General features: G+C 41.1%; 1 protein-coding gene across 20 annotated transcripts in view; it reads right to left on the bottom strand.

Moving 5' to 3' along the window:
• The window catches only part of SOX6 (SRY-box transcription factor 6), a 536,736-nt gene that overhangs the window by 326,385 nt on the left and 190,022 nt on the right, over positions 1–20,329 (bottom strand). The window lies entirely within an intron of this gene.

The raw sequence follows: 20,329 nt of genomic DNA, 5'->3' as shown, positions 1-20,329 counted from the left end.
TTACTCTCAATACATCACCCATCCTCAAACCCTTAAATGATTTGTTGTCTTGCTGTTTTAAACTCAGATTCCTCCACCTGTTATTCATTGTCCTTCTCTACCTCTCTGCTCTCATTTCCTCTGTCTGAAAGGAGTACAAGGTTAAAATTTAACTCCCAAAACTGCCCTTAGAGCCCCTTCTCTCAAAATTCTCCATACCCTCCTCTTTCCTAAATTACCAGCCTGTCTCTGAAATTATCAGGGTGGGGGCAAAAACATTGCTTAATTATGTCTAGACAGTAGATATCTATGTGTAAATTTTCATTGATATCCAATAGATGTTCATTATAATGAAATGCTAATAATAACATACTCAAAATCAACGGAGGAATTATAAGCACTATCCAAACTCTTTCCCCCAATGCAATGCCATTGCACATGCACACATTTGCAACAAACAATAGTACCCTGACTACTCTCTGAGCTGGAAGTGCCCAACAGAAGTAGCACAATGTAAAATATTTGTTATGAAATAGAAATCTGGGGAAAATGGACAAGATCAAGTTAATCAGAGTCAATACGATCTGATTTAAATCCCCACTCCAAATTTGAAGAGATAAAATACACCGATGAAAAATAATAGAACAAGCAGCACAAACAATGAATAAGCGTGGTAACTTAAGAACCATGGACTACAGAGAAAATGATGGTGAAAAGCTATCATCTAACAGTACAATATATGCTCAACACAAAATTATTACCACTATCTACAGAGGAAGTAGCATTTGTTAGCTATACTGAAAATGTATTCATTCATTTAGAGAGAAAACAAAAAGGAGCCCTGGCATCGTAACAGTGCAGTAGCACCCTTAGCAACACAGTAGGAGTGACAGAAGTCACATACAAGACATGGAACAAAGGTGTCAAGGAACAAAATTTCTGCCCCTTATTTTCAAACTACTGGATACTAAATAATGTTTTGTGTGATCCGGTGTTATTCATGATAGGATGTCCAATGCCTAGCTCTGCACCAACTGTTTGCAATTTCAATGCCCCTGTTCTGTGAAGTGTGTTCATTTTCTTGCTTAGAATGAAGATTTTCTTAGGCTGAAGGGCTCTGAACTTCCATAACAGCCTAGGGGAAAGGCACTCATTTCCTAAAGCATATTTTAAGGTTGTCAAGCTAAAAAGGTCATATTTTAACTTTTTCAAAACAGTTTCCTATTACACATTGCATCCATGATGAGACAATACTGTACAACACAACTTCTGCCCATCTTGAAGCTTACAGTATGACAGCTGTTCAAGCAATTTAAGAGGACATTCTTCAACAGAAAGCAAAGAAGAAAAATATGTTTCAAGTTAAACTGGCAATAAAAGAAATAAGTTTACAACACCCTTTGGGAAATAGGCTGTGCTACCTATGAGCTAAATCGTCTTCACAGAATACTGCCCAAATAACAGAACTGTGAGCTGGGAAAGATGAGAGAAGAATTATTCTCCATAGGTCATAGTCACTACTACAACAGCCCCTGCAGACACTAAGGGGTTCTCTAAAAGTGCAGGTAAAGGTGCAATAGATTTTGATGTGCAATTTACACAATTGCACTTCCTGCTATGCTACATGTAAGTGTAATCTGGCAGGTGCCTCAGTTCCATCTGCCTGAGAGTGGGGGATCAGCTAGTGAATTTGCAAATGGGCAACATTTTCTCTAGCCCTATAACCCAAAATAGACACTAACCTCTCTCAGCACAACATACAGGATTAATATCCAAAGTGGAAGATCTGCCTGGGGTTCCACAGGACAATATAACTTCACTTGAAGCTTATTCCCAGAGTTTGGCTGCTCCTAGGTTTTTCTCTTAAGGGCTTCTACATCTCTGCTCCTAATTCATTCTCACTTAGAGCTTGATTGGAGCCCAGTGAAGTCCATAGGAGTCTTTCCATTGCATGTAATGGGTTTTACATCAGGGCTAAAAGCTCTATTTATTCCTCTAGGTTAAAGTCCAGATTGGCAGAATAAGTAAAGTTTATTCCTTTGTAGAGTGCTAGGATCCAAGACCCTACCCATCCTCTCTTGTGAATGCAAGCATGGATTGGGTCCTAGACAGATGCTTTCTGGGCTGCAAGCCTCTCCAAATTCAGCCACCACTGGAAAGCAGATCCACTTTGGTTCCACTCTATCCCAAACATACAAAAACATATGCCTGCAATGAAAAGGGAACAAATTTCACCTCTGTAGAATTACTGTTCTATGTGCCTATAATTTACTAGCCAGAGAAAGAGTGAAAAATCTTTGGGAGAATAAGAAAATGAATGGTTCAACTATATGAGTATTTTACAATAAAAAGTCAATTTAGGAGAAAAATAACTGTTTTCCAGGAGTTTTTGATTCTGGAATATCTAGTACTGGGAACAAGACAAGACTAATCTACTTGCTATTCCTGATCTCAACTGGCACTTTAAGAAACCCTGGCAAGGATGACCTTTTGAACCTCATTTGTCTCTGGAATTAGCAATAAGAAACAGAATGGCTGAGAAGTCAACTACAGAACTGTACAAACTGAAAAGTATTCAAGGGATTAAGCAGGCAAATGGAAAAATTGTAGGCCAGTCCAATGTAAATACCTTATCTAATAATAGAAAAATTATGTTAGAAAACTCTACATGGGCTGTAAATGCAATTTTTTGCAAGGGAAAAAAACTCCCTCATTCCCATGCTATGTGTGGGTGTGTCCACACAAGCTGGAATGTGCCACTGCTACTCGTCCCCAGGGAACGCCTCTGCTACACATGCTCTGGCACACGTTACCCCAGGTGAGGTAGGGGAGGCTGAGGCCACAAACTGTGGCCCTACCTAGGGTCCTGGGGGCCTCTGGGAGTGGCAGTCATGGCACTCCTACAGCAGGGAGCTTGGCTGACAGCTGGAGTATGACTCCGGTCAGCCAGGCTGTGGTTTTGGGCAGCGGGTATTGATTGCCACCACATGCGCCACCCTGCCTTTTTTTTAGGAGTGGGTTTTTTTGACTCTGGGATCTACCAGTGTCATCCCCCTGTCCACCCCCCCACGCTACAAAGTAGCAGCATGAGGAATGCCTGAATGTGCAGCGCATGCAGCATGAGGCAGGACAGATGGGTGTGGTGCTGCATACTGCATGTCTATTGTCTGGATGTGGCTTCTGTGATACTTTTTGGAGAACCTAGCAATAAGAAAGACATCAAAGTTGAAATGGCAAAAGGCTACAAAAGACATTATAGCTATCCCACCAGCAGAGACAACTTTTGTTCTTGTGTACCTGCAGTTGGCTGTTTTATGCTTACTTTATTTGTATGAACAGGTTAAAATAAGCTCAAGTACAGAGGAAAACTGGGCAGGGTGAGAAATGGTTGGATAAGGAAAACTTTTAAAGGATATTTTCTGTGAGACTGACCAATCTATAAGATTTGCTGTTTGAAAAGTGGTTGCTACAATCATGATGCATTATTTGTTCAATAGAAGTAAATGCTACACCAAATTTATGAAGGATTCCCATCTGGATACCTTTTCATTTTTCTTCCCTGTCCTCAGTGTTTCAGTCCTTTTTAGCTTTAGGCTAGGTACAGAAATTAAATGCAAACTGATGTAAGTGATTGGAAACCAGTTCAAATCTATATCACAATGGAAATTCAGTGCACATAAACCACTTTCAAAATGGCCAAAACCAGTTTAAAGTAACCTGGATGGATGCATTATCAGACTGAACTGATTTCGGTTAAATTGGTTTACTGAACTTCTGTCCCAGATTCCCTCCAGATTCAAGCTAATTCACAGTCCTCCAGCAACCCAGGATGCTTTGCACATCTCCTGCAAGCTCCCTGTTGCACAGTGGGTAGGCTAGTCTTGGCCCAAGCTGTCTGCTCCAGCCCAGCAGGGAGGTGTGCTCTAGCACCCCCCAGCTTCTGGCCTGGGTCACTGCAGGCATGTGGCTGCATTTCCAGAATCAAAAGTGTCATCTATTCACTTGCTTATCAGTCCAATCTACACAGCTTTGACTAACCTGCAAAGACTGAATTGATTCAGCCTTGGGCGTTTTGACTGTCTGTATAAGCCCTAGAGTATAAGGTATTATATAAAAAATGGAGGTAAAGGTGAAGAAGGTTACTGTGCCCTTCCTCACAGGAACAAAAAGTAAGAGTTGTCGTGCAGAGCCAGCCTAGGGAAAATGGTACTGTGGGGGAAATTTTATTTTGGTGCTTACCATACCCCTTCCTTCTGGCACTCCCTCCCTCCCCAAATTACTGGTACTGTGTGTGTGGGGTGTGTGCATGTGTGAGGAGGGGCAGGGATAGGGAGTGGGGCGATGGGCACATACCCTAGCAACTGTGGGTATCAGGGGACCACATGGGCTATCATGGGGCAATATCTGTGTCTACTCACCCATCATGTTGGCCTGGTGCTGGGAAGTGGGGCCATGGAGGCTTGCAGGAAAGGCAGGTGGCAGGCAGGGCTGCCTGCACAGGAAGCGCAGTCTTAGCGGCAGGTCTAGGGTTACCATACGTCTGGGGTTTCCCAGACATGTCCTCTTTTTTGGCCGCCGTCCTCATGTCTGGGTGGGTTTTTAAAATGGGAGCAAATGTCTGGGTTTTTGTTCTTCCTCTGCTCTCCCAGGCTGGCTGCTTGGGGCTGGGAGCAGTGGGAAGGTGATTGTCTGCTGAGGGGTCATGTGCTCCCTGTGCTGGCCCCGGCCAGGTAAACAGACACTGTGTATGTGTGGGTGTGCACATGTGCAACATGGGAGCTGCTTAGGCAGCAGGGCTGGCAGGGCAGGGTGCCATGGTTTGGGAATGTGGGCACCGGCAGGGCTAGGGGAAGCGAGGGGGGGGATCTACAGGTCAGGAGTGAGGGGTGCCAGCAGGGCTGGGGGGCAGGGGGCTGCAAGTCCAGAGTGTGGGGAACCAACAGCACTGGGGGGTGGGAGCTGGGGGTCAGGAGTGAGAGGCACCGGCAGCACTGGGGGGCAGGGGGCTGGGGGTTGTGAGTGAGGGGGGGATGACCGGGCTGGGAGGGCAGGGGCTTAGGACTGAGGGGCAGAAGCAAGACACAGGCATATCATTCCCACCACCCCCCATAATCATATGCCCCTCCCCCCTCTCTTCCTCCTCTCCCCCTCATAGATGTCCTCTTTTTTGATACTGGAAATATGACAATCCTAATGCAGGACACTGTCACCCAGCACTGCCTAGCCACCCATACCCTCATCCTCAGCAGTGGTGGTGGTGGCCAGGGGGAGCTGCAGCTTGGCCTCCAGCCCCAGCAAGTTGGTGATGGCAAAGCCCTTGATGCACAAGCTGAGAGAGCCCAGCCACACTGCCTTCTCACTGGATGCTGCCACCTTGCCCTTGGCCCAACCTTTGGTGCCCTCCTCCTAATCCATCATGCTCCCTGGAAGTGCCTGCCACTGCTGCTGACCAGAGGCTTTTTATCCCACTGACCTGGCTGGTGATCTCCAGTCAGCTCTGGGCCCCACTGCCCAGCCCCTAGAATTAGTTGCCACCAAAGCCCTCTGACAGCTTCCAGCCAGCACAAGCAATGAGGCAGGGCAGAATGTGTGTATATGTGGCACCCACCTGACCACAGTGCCCTGGGCAGTAACCCAGGCCACCTACCTCTAAGGCTGGCTCTGATTGCATGAAACAGGATAAACTAGTTCTGCTGGAAATGGAGATAGTTTCCATTAGGGAACTATCTCCTTCTTGTTTGTCTGTAGTGTGAAGAATCTCTTCCTCCTATCACCAGAAAAAAGAAAAAAAAAGGACACCCATAGGAAGGTAACCTTACTTTTTTCCACACACAGTTTAGGAAGAAAGGTATAGGCAGTGCGTGTAGGAGGGAGTTAGGGGGAGAGAGTAAATGCCTAGGTAGAATGACTTTAAATGTTGCTCAGGCCTAGCCAACCAACAAAGAGCGTTAAGATTGAAAATTCCTAGTTCAGGTCAACTTCTTTCAATATGTTGGCAGTTGAGCAAGAGACCATTTGAATAACATGTGTATCGACTAAGACAGGATCTGAAGGCTAAATATAGCCAATAATCTGTTACTCAACAAGCTGGTCAACTGGCACAAGAATAAAACCTTAAATTTAAAAAAAACCGCTCCTTCATTACTATATATTTGTTTTTATGCTAGAGTTGAAAATGGCCTCTGTAACTCGGCCTCTTCAACTCTTGCCTTGAAAATTACATTCTCCAAAGTACAACACTCTCACTGGTTTCTGTGAATAAGGATTTTAGATCTAGACAAAAAATACAATAAGGCAAGTAGCTAACTTGTAATCTATGATGAAAAGGTGGATTCGTTGATTTTACATTTAGTGGGAAGTAATGAACAAAAATATCAATAAAAGTCGGCAGAGTGAGTCTATAGGAATTTCATTAATTACTGCCTTAATGTTAATTCATATCCAGATCAAGAATTAAGAAAACAGTCTTAAAATCTTCAGAAACCTACAGTATCAAAATACTATTTCTTCCTGTACAAAATGCATAATTCAGGCCCCCTCTACATGTTATATCTCTTATGAAATTACTTTCTTAATTGTGCAATAAATTTAGACTGGCTACACATGCAAATTAACTATGGCACTCTACAAAGGTCCAACCAGCTATAACATTATTGCCTGAAAATGTGTAATAACTTTATAGCTGGTATTCGGCTTTAATTTGCATGTGCAGCTGGGAGACCAAACCTGCTGTGATCTCCCAGCCACTGGAGAACAGAACACAACCCCAGAGCTGGGAGGTCGCAGTAGCACCCCAGAGGTAACAGGACTCAATCCCAGTTGCACCACACATGAAGCCAGAGCTGAGAGTCCCACAGCTGATGAGACTTTTAGTCCCAGCACTGCCCCAGTGAGTCTTGTCAGCCAAAGGACTCTCACCCCGGGTGTATGTGATCCCATAGCTAGATGCCTTGTCAGCAGAGGGGGTAGTCCCAGCCATAGGAGTGTGCTTCTTGCTGATGCAGAGAGAGCTCAGGATTGGGCTCCCCCTGCACCAACAATAACATGTGATGGGATCTAATGCGCTATTCCCGAACCACATCTCCTGTAATGCATGTGTGGCATGCCAGGAGGCGCAATTGTGTAGATCACACATTAAATCCCATGGCACCTTTATCTATATGTGTAGAAGGTACCTCATTTTCTAATGTGAACAGAGAGTTAAAAACAACTCACATACATAAAGCCTGAATTTGGTTATACATACATAGATTATTTCTATTAAAAAATATTTACTACAATAATGTAGTGGTTTTTCCTCCCTTCTCACATTAATACTAACTGACAATAGATAGAGGCTACTCAGGCTCCCATACCTTTGCTAGGCTTATAACAAGAACCTACCAGTCCCACATTACTACTGATAATCATAAAGGAATTGTGTGTGCTTGCAAGAGCATATTGAATATAAGCATCCAGTCTGGGCTACTGAAATTCAGCTACTTCATGCTGAATGGGGAATAAGCCATTGACTTATTCTAAAAATGTGGGGTTTTAATAGACAAAAATCAATAGTGAGCCTAAATCCTGCACATATTTAAGTCAAGGACAGAAGCCCCATTGCCATCTATCTAGCCATTGTTTTTACCTGTTGGGAAAAGCATCTCTGCTGTGGCCTGTGCTTACCGCACTCCATCTTGGCCCACAAAATTTTCATGGGAAAATTTCAAGTTTTTTTCATTGTAAAAAACCCGATAATTTTGTGCAAATTTTTATTTTTCAAACTCCTTTTTTTTACTTTCCTCTTTCACTGAATTTGTAAGAAAACTAAAAAAATTCAAAATTTCCAGGAAAAAATAATTGGCATAGCATGACAATGGCAGGCTCCATAGGGTGTCTGCCACTTCAAAGAGAGAAGCAACCAGAGTAACAGCCTGCAGGTGGAGCCAGAGCTGATTACAGGGTCATCTAATTAGGGAGCCTGCAAGTGGGGGCTAGGGCTGATTGGAAGAGTCATCTGACCCAGGAAGAGGGATGGGCTTAAGGCAGATACAAGTCCAGGCCCTGAGCAGAGCTGGCAGTAACATCATGGAGGCTTCTGGGAGAACACTGCATCAGCAGGATGGCTACAGTTCTGAAAGACCAGCATAGAGAGGACAGCTGAAGCAATCTGGAGGCTTGCAAAGGAATTATGGGGATGGACAAGGGTCCTAGGGACCCAGGGAGGGGCCCAGAGCCCAAAAGAGCAGGACTGAACATAAGTGGACTATTGAGGGGGTCCAGGTGAGCCCAAAACATTCAGGGTGGTCCTACTGTGAGCAGGGGGTTGGACTAGATGACCTCCAGAGGTCCCATCCAGCCCTAATTTTCTATGATTCTGCAATGTGTTTATGGAATCCATTAAGCGGTCTAGGTCAGCCCAGAGAGAGGGATCAAGCACATGGGACATACTGAGGAGTCCAAGTGAGCCCAGAGAGACAGGGACTGAGTACAACAGACCTATTGAAGGGCTTGACAGGGCAGACCCATGGATGAGTGAGGGCTGACAGCTGAGCCACATTTGCACTGGCCCAGGCAGGGTCAGCGCCCAGGGTAGGCCAAAGGTCCAGGTGGGGCCACTGCTAGAGACTGCTGGAGCCAAGGGAGCCTGGAGATCTCACAGGCCTGGGAAGGGCCAGAGCCAGGGCCTAGAGTAAGCTGAAGCTCAAAGAGGACCACAGCCAGAGAAGAAGGGGGTCGAGGGGCATGTGGACTAGGAGATAGCTGATGCAAGGCCACCTGAGAAGGAGGGCTCAAGGAAAAGGATCCAAGAGAGAGAAAGCCAGGACTAAAGGGTCACAGAGGTGAGACAAAGCTGGGGCCAGGGGGCCTGGAGGTCTGTAGCTGAAGACAGGCAAGAAATGGGGCTGGAAGCCTGCAGGCCAGGAGGGGCACATGACATCAAAGGGGAGTCTAGAAGAGGCCAGAATAGTTAGAGGAGGATGGCCTAGAAATGATCCTGGGTAAGACCTGAAACTGTACCCTACTGGGGCTGGTCAGCATGGTGGGGCTGCCTGTGGTGGGGCAGCCTCCACACAATGCCATGTGTTGCCACCCCAGGGAAAGGTGAGTATGGGGAGCCTGAAAGCCTCTGCTCCCACTGCCTTGTGGGTAACCCCATGGAGGGGGAAAGCTAAGAGATCATACCATAACAGAAAAGGAAGGGGGAGAGTGGGACCGGAAGGGTCCAGAGGCCCAGAGACTGGCTTGGAGAGAGTGGGTTCAGAAGGGTCCAGGGGCTCCAATAACAGCTGAGAGAAAGTGAGACCAGGGGTCTGAGGACCCAGAAAAGGGACTGAGAGACCAAGGAGTCTGGCTGCTGAGCGGGAGACTGAGGGGTCTGAGGACCCACTGAGGAGCTAAGGAAGAGACTAGTGACAGACCAGAGAGGTCTGGCAGCCCAGAAGATGGGTCGCATGAGAGACCAAGGGGTCTGGCAGCCCAGAGAAGGGGCTGTGTACGAAACTGAGGGGTCTGACATCCAAGAAGGGGCTAAGTGAGAGACTGAGGGGTCTGAAGGCCCAGAGAGAGGCTGAGAGTGTAAAACAGAGGACACCAATGAGTATGACATCTGTAAGGCTTGGGGCATGGTATAGGGCTGGAGCACTTGGTGGTAATAACAGTAAGAGTAAGGCAGTCTCCCACATTTTAAACAACCAATTATAACAAGACATGGTGGACAAGGGCAGACTGTTCATAGAGCAGGGTAGAAGAATTTTTTCTTTGTCTCCAGGGGTTTCACAGCCACCCCTGGAGATGGTACCCTGTGACATTGACCAGTGACCAGTCAATCTAAGCCTAATATAAAGTATTTAAAAAGCACATTTCTGCGTAAGATATCATAGCTTTCTTGTCAGTCCCTGGGCATATACAAATAAAGACAAATAAAAGAATGCACTTTTATTATAGGCTAGAATTCAATGTAATTTATTAGCAGTCTAAGATAAGCACCTTTATGCTAGATTAAATACCTATCAGTAATCTTTGAAACCATACCCCTAACTTTTTATGTGAATGAAATCCAAGAAATAAACTGTTGAACAAAAGACAGAAAGCAAGAAACTATCAAAGCATGAGTGCTACAACCACTATATATTGATTAATCAAGGGACGCCAATAATTTTGATGAAAGAGAACAATTTGGATCACTGGTACATCATGGTAAAGCCTTTCTTCTGTGAATCCTTGGCTGTTTTTTACTTGGTAGCATCCTCTCCATGTATGGGCTCTTGAAATCTGTGAGCAATAAAGAGTGATGGGCCTATTGGCTGGGTTGAAGTGGCAGTGAACAATTACAATGTTCATAATGAGGAGTATTTGAGGCAGACATACTATGTGCTAGTTACTCTGGACTCCACAATGGTTCCTTTAAAACCATTACATTAGGGTAATATGTATCAATATTATGACATATACGTTTCATTAAGAAATTGATATATACGTTGTAAAAATCCCCACAAAAATGCCTTTTACATTAATTTTACATGCACACTTACCAAATTTGAAAGAGTTATAATTGTTTCCTTTAAAAAATGAAGAAAAACTAGACCCGTATCTTAAATTAGCCATTTCTCATTAAATCATTAGTGTTATTGCATATAAGTAAGAAAAAAAGAAAAAAAATCTCAAACACAAAAATATATTTTTGCTGAAAGGATAAATTTGATGAGCAACTTGAATTTTCAAACACCATAAAAATCTTTTCTTCTGTATCAGATTCTAGCACTCTTATTCATGCTAAGTACTGTTACTCCATAGAAGTAAGTTTCAGTGGGACTTGTCATGGAGTAGTGTACTATTTGACAGGAGTAAAAGTATCAGAATCTGGCCCTTTATTCCTGATCTCAGTGTCTGCAGACAAAATTGCAAAGCAACCAAAAGTGATTCTTATGAAGCGCTTTCATTTCTAAAACAGAACTCACACAAAAAATGACAGTTCCATCTGTGAAAGATTGTAGGGCAGAATACAAAAAGAAATGCAGCTGACATCCTCCAACATACAATATGTTTATACTTCACCTTTCAAGTAAAAAAAAATCATCTGTCTTTTATACTCAGTTATTTTTCATGAGCACTCACTGGTATATATTCACCCTTTAGAACAAACACAATTCCCATTAATGCTAACAGAAACCCACATTCTCATTTTAAAGTTTAAGCAGGAAAAAGAGAAACCACACCCTGGATCCTGCATCTCAAAGTAAAATGGGTTCTGCAAAGTCAGGGTGAAATATCCCTGGCCCCTTTGCTCGTGGGCCACATCACACCAGCATTCTGCATTTTTACTTTGTTGTAGGCGTAGAAAACAAAAGGAGGGCACCTGAAAGCTCCTCCCTAGTGTGTATTCTGCAAAGCCAGATAACTTTCTCTTCAGGACTGGAAAAGAGTTATGGCTGAGCTCACATTTGGAAAAATGCTTAGATCCACTGGTTACAAATCCAGGGATGGGAAGAAGGGTCGAAGTATACAGAAAGCTGGGGATAGTGGTAGTGGAACAATACTAGCCAATGGAATCGTGTTTTTGTTTTGTCTAGGGAACACAGATTTTACCTCAAATGGGAATCCTGCAGGCTCTGTTATGATCAGAGAAGAGACAGTATTGACAGCTGAAACAATAGGCAGAAACCCTCACACAATTAGGGTCAAGTGTTAGTTAAGAATTTCAAAGTAACTAGTTTTAAACTTTGACTGTAGGCTGCTGTCTGTTAATCCTACTCTGTTCAGTAGCCAACAAGAACCACAAAACGTTTCTATAGAACTTCACTAGGATGAATAGCCAGGAAAAGTAGAGAACAAATATTAGAAGCATAAAATGTGTTGGTTGCATTGCTTATTTCCATGCGGATAGGGCTTTTCTGTTAAAAACTGATATTTATCTGTCTCTGCATTGAATGGGACACATGTAAACACCCCAGGAAAGTTGGATATCAAGAGTGTTTTTTATTCCAAGTACTAGCAGCATGCTGGCACTTGGAGCAAGATTGGAGTTAACATATAATGAAAGCAAATGTTTACTAAATCATTTCCAATCACTACATTAAACAAGGTTTTCCATTGTAATGACTTTAATTAAATAGAATGAAGAGAAATGAAATATCTAAATTATAATTTCTAATTTTCATCTGATTATAAAAACAAAAGCTTTATTAAGAAAGATTTGACATTTTCATTTTTGCTGTTCAAGAATGGCTTGCCACAAGCTATTCAAAGGAATTTCAGCTGGAAAGCCTAGATAAATTACACAAAGTGGGAGGGCAAATGGTGACAAGTATTGTAAAACTTGAAATCTTTAACTCTACATTTACTCAGGTAAAGCTTCTATGGACTCCATATCCCTGAGTGAGAGGGAATGAATGCAGGCTAAACAAGGACATGATTCTGGCCCTAGTTAGATATTTTTTTAAAAAATCAATAAGATGAAGTAAAATACAACATTATTCACTCTCTATACTAGCTCTAAGACCAGAAACAATGGACTAAAATACGAAGGAAAAAGGACTTAGTTTGATAAAGACTGTATGAAGATAAGACAATAAGACAGTATAGTGAAATTAAGGTGATACAATGGATAAAAGCATTAAAGGCAAGATTAGATATGTACGTGGAAGAAATAGTTTAGGGTCTTTCCTGCTTCATGTAAAATTTGGTCAATCAAAGTCATCCCTTCAAACTGCAGATGAATAAAACTGGACAAAACTGATCTTCTCAAATTTGAAGTAAAGGGCATCTCAGATAAAAGCTTCCAGTTTTGAACGATTTCTGCTTAAAAACCATTTCCTATGAATAAGAGCAGGTATATTCCAGAACAGAGAGTGGTTTTAGTGTACAGAAGTGAATGGTCACTGACATGGTATATGCAGCCATCTTCAGAAGATATCCTGCTCATATGTTAATGCATCAGGGCCAAGTGCTTCAGGATTTCTCCTACTTCTCTGAATCCAGTATATCATGCATTTTTAGGCTTTTTGCTTGGCAATACAGATTCAATACCACCAAGACATGCTGTGTCCTTCCCACTACATTTAGGTAAATATTCTCTTAGTAAAAAAAGTGAACGAGGGAAAATGCTGTCCACTATGACATTAGGTATGTTGAGCAGTACATTCGAGAGTATGCCTTTCACGCATATTCAGACATTCACAATGTTTTACGTTATACTGTGCTCTTGTTGATTTAAAATGTTTGTTTATGTTCTGTGCATCAAGGTCAAGCCTTGATGAAGGTGAAGCCACCTCTAAAAAGCATATACTTATTAAACAGCCACCGAAAGAGATTTTAGCATTCTATTATTATCTAATCTGAAACCGAAAATGCCTGAAGATTACACTCAATTGATTAGCACCAACTACTGTCTGGTGTATCTAGGGTGTGTTTACACATTGTCATATGGCAACGTTGCTACACCACCGTGCTTTAGTACTTCTAAAGAAAATACTAAAGCATGACCCAGTATGGTTGGTTACTGCACCGTGTGCACGGTGAATAGATTTCACTGCTACACTGCTGTGGCGGTGCACTATACCAGTGGAGCATACCGCTACAGCAACGTAGCTGCTGATCACGTGTAGACACATGTGACCACTATGTTATCATAGCGCCCTGTACAGTTATATAGCACATTGCTACATCGCTGTAAGACAAGGTGTAGATGTGCCCACAGATACTTCAACACTTTGTGATTTATGTGGCCTGAAGCAGCCAAGTAAAATGGTGTTTTTGTGGTCAGTATTCTAGATCCCCCTGTATACACTGAACCTCTTCATATCAGACTTTTTGCTGGTCCAACGTAAAGTTAATTCCACTGTAAAACATGCCATCATTTCAGAATAAAAATATATTTTTAGCAAGATCAACCGCATTCATGCCTCTTTCTAGATAGTTACATGGTATGCGTTACTTGTTTTCTGTGTTCCTTTTTACTGTGCAGTAGCATGTGCACAGCAAACTAGCCTGATGCAGAGACTACTTGTATTTCTTTAAGGTAAACACTGATGAAACATTTGAGAGACTGAAATAAAAACAAGACATTTATGAGACATAAAGGTATCACATAAAACTGCTGCAAATTAGGAGAATATTGGCTGGATTCCAGAACAGATAATCCTTATAAACATGCAGGAATGTTGTAAACTGCATGTGAATGTCAGTGATACAGTACATTAGGAGATTCATATTACACTCAGTGCTATGTAAGTCCCAATCACTGGGATTTTTCATGGCCTCAAAGATTAAAATAAAAATATGAAGTATCTTTTCTGGCTCCATGAAGATGCTTTATGTACACAGTTTATTATGCTGAACAAAGATACCAAAGCCTGATTTTTTTCTTGAGCTGTCAAAGTACAAAAGAAATGCAAAAAGTCCTTGCACAGATGTAGTAAAGTGCTGGATTTTATCTTTTGGCAGGTGCTCAATATGCAGCCCACATAATCACATGTTAATGACTGGAGTGTGTTAATCAGCATGCATACCTGATTCCTTCTTGCCCAAGGAAAAAAAAATCAAACAATTTAGAGCATGCTAATGCTTCTACTTTTGAAAAATACATTGTAAATATACAGAACTAAATAAAAAACTTTTCAGGCACTGCTTGAAATGATATTTTCCAATAAGTGAAAGGGATAAGATGTGTATACATTTGGACCTAGAAGTTCTCTGTGAGGTATTCAAGTGATGCTCAGTTCAATTTAGACAATATTCTTCCAAATCACAGGAATGTTTAAAGAAACACTGTATATTAAAACATGTTAAGTATCATGAATCAGTTAAAATAGTACAAATCACTTCTGTGTAAAATATAATCTGATTCCCTAGTAAACAACATTTAGCCTCTTTTTAGCCATCTGTACAAAAAATGTAACCCTGCATTTTATTAAGGAATAATTTTGTTTTATTATTTTTAAATCAATGGTTTTCCAATCCAGTCTCCTTTATCCCACAAACCTTTCAGCATGTACTTAATTTTCTGCTCATACATAGTCCTATTAAAGTCAAGTTAAGTACATGCCAAAAGGTCTGCAGAATCTGTGACCACTCCAGTACCAATATTAGCCTCTGAAAAAATACCATTTTTTTTTCCAATGTACTTGCCCATAGTGATTTCTATATTTAGGGAAAATAGAATGAAGTGTGCAATTTGCCTTTTAGCACTAAGACTTTGCATCTGTGAAATTGTGTGTGAAAGTGTTTATCTGTTTATCTAGATATTTATTCCAGTCATTGCCTGGCACCCTCTAAAGAATATTACAACTATAATAGTGGATTTTCAGTTGAAGTTCACCAAACTTAGATTTGCTTGTGTAAATAATGGTGTCTGGTAGTGACAGAGCCAGTAAAAACACTTGAAGTTGCAAAACTGGGGGGCAACTGCTAGAACTCGGGGTGTTTAAATTAGGTTCATTTTATAGCTGTACATAGCTGCCAAATCAATTAAAATTTGTTTTTAATGTTATAAATGTAACCTGAAGAATCTGAAGCCAAGAATCTACATAACGGTATAATATAAAGCAGCCATGACACAGCTTAATACTTCTGAAAAGTATTGAATTATCTCTTCTGAAAAACCTGAGCCAATTACATTCCTTTAAAAGAAAACTACTTTTATACCAAGGAAAGCTAGTATCAGTTTGTTTCTGGTTATCAGCACTGAGGCATTGAGATTGACATAAACAACCCAGTTTCTGTTATCTTTCTCACATTAATCGTTTTGCCAAAGCTATAGAAACTTAAATTGGTCAGTCATTGACTTAAAAAACTGCCTAAAACATAGCAAATACAATAGATGGTCTGGGATCTTGTCTCTTCCATCTGTGTGTACAAAGCCCCCATTGCCAATGATGAGAGTTATGTGCACACACATAATGGCTTAACTTGAAATATGCAATGGATATAACCAGTTGACATTATTATACAAAATATGAGTCAAATATTCTTATTTGACAGAAAAATCCAAGGAGATGAAATTCCAAAGGCCCAAGTCTGTTTAATACTATAAACGCTATTATCCCCAAATCTGTTTTCTATCCCCTGGGCACGGTACCTTTCTTTCAGCTCATACCCCTCCTTTTGCTTTCATTCTGCTATGGGTCTTCCCATGACTGTCTCTGTATGACTCCACGTCTCATAATACCTGAAGTGCAAAGACTATGACAGCTCCCACACCTGCTCACAGCACTCCCTGTGCCATATTCCTGTACCAGCCACTGCAATGCTGTGGAATTAGGGGATCAAGGAGGAGTAGTGAAAGGGCCACATTTGTCAACTACATTGATCCTGCGAAGAAGAATTGTCCCCAGGGCTACTGCAGTTCCTTTACAGCTTCCAAAAACCATGATTCATACTGGGGATATCGCCAACATCTGGCCGTTTCCTTTTTGCCGTCCTTTCACGGAGAGGATCCTGCAAGCTAAGTCAGACACCAAATTTGATTAAATTAAAGGTGTTTGAATTCAGGACCCCAGGTCAGCTCATCTCTAGCATTTAGAACTATGGGAACATACCTTACAATTTGTCATAGTAGATCATACCATTTGCTCATCTATGCTCATGGCTTGTCACTGACACTGCCTGTACCTGATATTTCAGAACAAAGATAAAAGCCTTATAATTTACCTTGTAAATTCTGCAAAGCTCTACATGTAGAAGAGGTGCAAGGGAGGAAATGGTTTCCTGGCCCCTGCACTATATGAAGTACAAATCATGATTACCACCTCCTTTATATGGCTAGCTACCAGTACTAATATTATTTGTCATAAAATTATCCAGCTACTTTTTAAATCTAGCCACAGTATTTAAGTCTATGATTTTCCTCTCCATGCTCCTGTTCCTGTAGCACCAACTGCTCTCAATCTGTTGCCACGAAGAAATCAGGTTTTGAATGCAATTTACAAGCTTCGGTATGTCCCGCTCACTAACCCCTCCCACGTGAAAGAACGAAGCGTGGCTTCTGCACCCTCACGCCAGCACCATTTTTGTAATTCTCCCTTTCCTTCCTTCCTCCCCCAAGTGTATTTTAAAAACAGAGTATTTAGATTCTTGTCCTAGAATTATATGTATTTTCTTGCACAATTATAAACAGAAATGAAATCAAAATTGCTGGAGGTCAAAGCATTTAAGGTAAACTTAAAAATAAAGTGATAATGTCTCCAGCTCAGCTGCAGCTACAGAAAACTGCAAGCCCAGATTCTTCCATTGGTTCATCTCCCCTGCCCTCCCGCCTGTAAAATCAAATTGGTTGGTGACCTGATACTTGCAGTGTAAGTCATTACAGGTCTGACGTTACAGTTGTTACACATTGCTGAATCTGTCAAATGAAAAGGGAGCACAAAGGGAATTTCCAAACGCAGCTGCTATTTCCCATTTGTTAAATCCTTTTATTACACCATATAAGTACACAGCTGGGAAATACTATAGAGTGGGAGTTAAAACAAAATATTTTGGCTTCCAGACATTCAGAATACACAAAGGACTCAGTGGAAAGCAATGCCTGATATCAAAAGGGAGTGAAAGTTTGAAAACATTTCTAGCCAGTGTGGTATTTTTTTTTAAGATAATGAACAATATGATTTAAAGGTATCTTATGTTATAGGAAGTGTTGCCTGCAATAAATGCTGGAAACAGCTACATTTTTTTTTCAGACAAATTTTCATGTTGCTATATCTTTTTTCTTCTCAGAGCCATATCAGGCTGCCTATTACATAACATATTCTCTCACAAATTCCCAATGTGGTCTTTGCTAAATTTTAGGACACAGTTCATTCAGAATTGAATCCTTAATTAGAGACGATATTAAAAGCAAAATTTTTCCCTAACATATGAAGATGCAGCACCCTTTTACTTTACTACTGTTACCCATAGAATGCATGTTAGTGGTGCCACCATGGTTCTTATTTTCAGTGAACGAAGTTATAAGCAGGTGTCTTTCCCAACTGGCTCTAAAATAAAGCTTACACTCTGGAAATCATCCCAAACTAATTGCCCTTGTAGAGTCAGCTTTTTTTTTTTAAGCAAAGAAATTAACAGCATGCTGCTGAAGTCTTCTCCCCCCATTTGATTGCTCCTAGACTTCTTATCTCACAACTGCTTGGCCTACCTTTCAGAATTTCTCTCCCGTGGAGACACACTCCTGAACTCTGAAGCTGAGTACAAACAGTCAAAAAGCCCAAGGCTGAATCGATTCAATCTCTGCAGGTTAATTTAGGCTGCACAGATTGAATAAGAAAGTGAATGGAAATTTACACCTTTGAATCCAGAAATGCAGCCACATGCTTGCAGTAGACTAGGCCAGAAGCTGGGGGGGGCACTAGGGCCTTCCTCCCTGCTCTGCTGGAGCAGACAGCTTGAATCTGGAGGGGAACTGGAACAGAAGTTCAATAAACCAATTTAACCTAAATCAGTTAAGTCTGATACTACATCCATCCAGGTTTATCTTAAACTGGTTTCGGCCATTTTGAAAGCTATTTACATGCACTGAACTTCTGTTGTGTTACAGATTTGAACCAGTTTCTGATTACTTACACCGGTTTATGTTTAATTTGTGCCCCTAGCCTGAGGGTTGAGTAAGGATCACCTTTAGCATCAACAAGTCAGCAGAACTCTCTTAACCCTTTCCCAAAAGAATCAATGTCTGCCAGAAGGGCAGATCAGTTACAGATTAGTATAACAATTCAATCACCAGGATATAATGACATTTGCATGAAAAAGATGAAAGTATCATTTAGCTCTTTGTTAAAAATACTAAACACCTCATTCAGAGTGATAGCCTCACATTGTTGTCATTAAATATTTAAAAAGAAATTGAAAATATTTTCAACTTCTGTTATTACCACCAAAGTTATTTAAATTTAGCTAAACTATCAGTTTTTATAGCAGATCAACTGGGGCATCATTTTTCATACAATATAGTTCTGTACGAAATGCAGGTGGTCTGATGTTTAAAGCCTTACAATGTCCATTTCCACTTCTGGTCTGGCCATGTAAGTCACATCCAGCTCATACTTCAGCTCATACTACTTCCTCTTAATTCAGCTGAGATCTGCCTAAATAGGGACTGCTAGATTTGTCCCCAGGGACTTGTGGGAACAACTAATGATTTTCAGGAACTTTATTTAAGTATACGATGGAGTATTTTCTGAAACCAGGGAACCCAAACTGCTAAGTCACTCCAGCACAGTACATGCACCTGTTTCTGAAATATGATAGGCGGGAGAGTGGCTCGTGGCTGTTCAGAGGTAAAGCAAGTGTTGACATGATAGCCAATCAGAAAGGAAGAAAATAGAAATTGCATTTGGTCATTGTAAAGATAAAATAATTTTAAATTAATTTGTGTGAGCAGAATGTTTGATCATGTCATGTGAGGCTCAAATACTTTGACTTGGGTCAACTCAGCAACAACCTGAATGAACAGCCTATACCCAAGGGACTCCCAGAGGGTTGGGAATTCATTTCCCACAGGACACAGAGTTATTTCATCAACAAACAGCACTGATGTTCGGAAATTTTACCTCCCACAGAGCATGTGTCCACTGGAATGAGTAGGAACAAGGCTGTTGCATTTTATATATAAATATATTGAAATTCTCAACATGGTCAGTCAACCTGAGTTTCCTTAGTAAAACGAAACTATCTGAGAATAATTGTGATATGTTTCTTATTGCATTTCTTGAGAAAATATACGAGTAAATTAGGATCTGTCTAAGTGGTATATATACATCACTTAGGTAATAAATGTACCTCAGTGTTCTGTGACTAACAGCCTGTCTTTCCCAAACCAAGCTACTGTTTTGTATTAATAAGTAACAAAAAGGTAGCTAAATATATTTTCAATATGAGTCTGAAAATTTTGCTTGCTTCAGACTGCAGCATCAGACCCTTGGTGATTCCGCACTAGGTTCTGCAGACAATTTATGGGTCACTGATTGGATAGCATTTTCCTGTTCTACGTATATCATGTAAGTCAACTATATTATCTTTTAAGTTTCAGTAATTTTACAAAAATATTTGTTTAGCATCTTCCTTCCAAAAATCATAAATCTGCCTGAATTAAGGATCCCAACATTACTACTATTATTTTCTAAACAAATTATGAAATAAGTATTTTTGTTGTTTATCTTCTAAAAAGTATATACTTGGGTGATAGCTTTAAAAAACAACTTGATTGGGAAATTGCAGAACAATATGTAATCCACAGAATGGATTGGGGTATGTATGGTCTAGACCAATACTACAGATTGCTGTCCTATTATCTGGATTCACTTCTATAAACCCTGTTTCCTTCAGTGGGTTAACTGTCTTGTTTTTCTCCCTCCTACCCACTTTGTCTCTCCCAAAAGTG

The sequence above is a fragment of the Crocodylus siamensis genome, chromosome 2 (genome assembly GCF_052110815.1).
Source record: "Crocodylus siamensis isolate JL-2025a chromosome 2, ASM5211081v1, whole genome shotgun sequence".
Classification (NCBI taxonomy): domain Eukaryota; kingdom Metazoa; phylum Chordata; order Crocodylia; family Crocodylidae; genus Crocodylus; species Crocodylus siamensis.
Note: the sequence above shows the minus strand (reverse complement) of the source record. Positions and strands in the feature narration are given on the sequence as shown.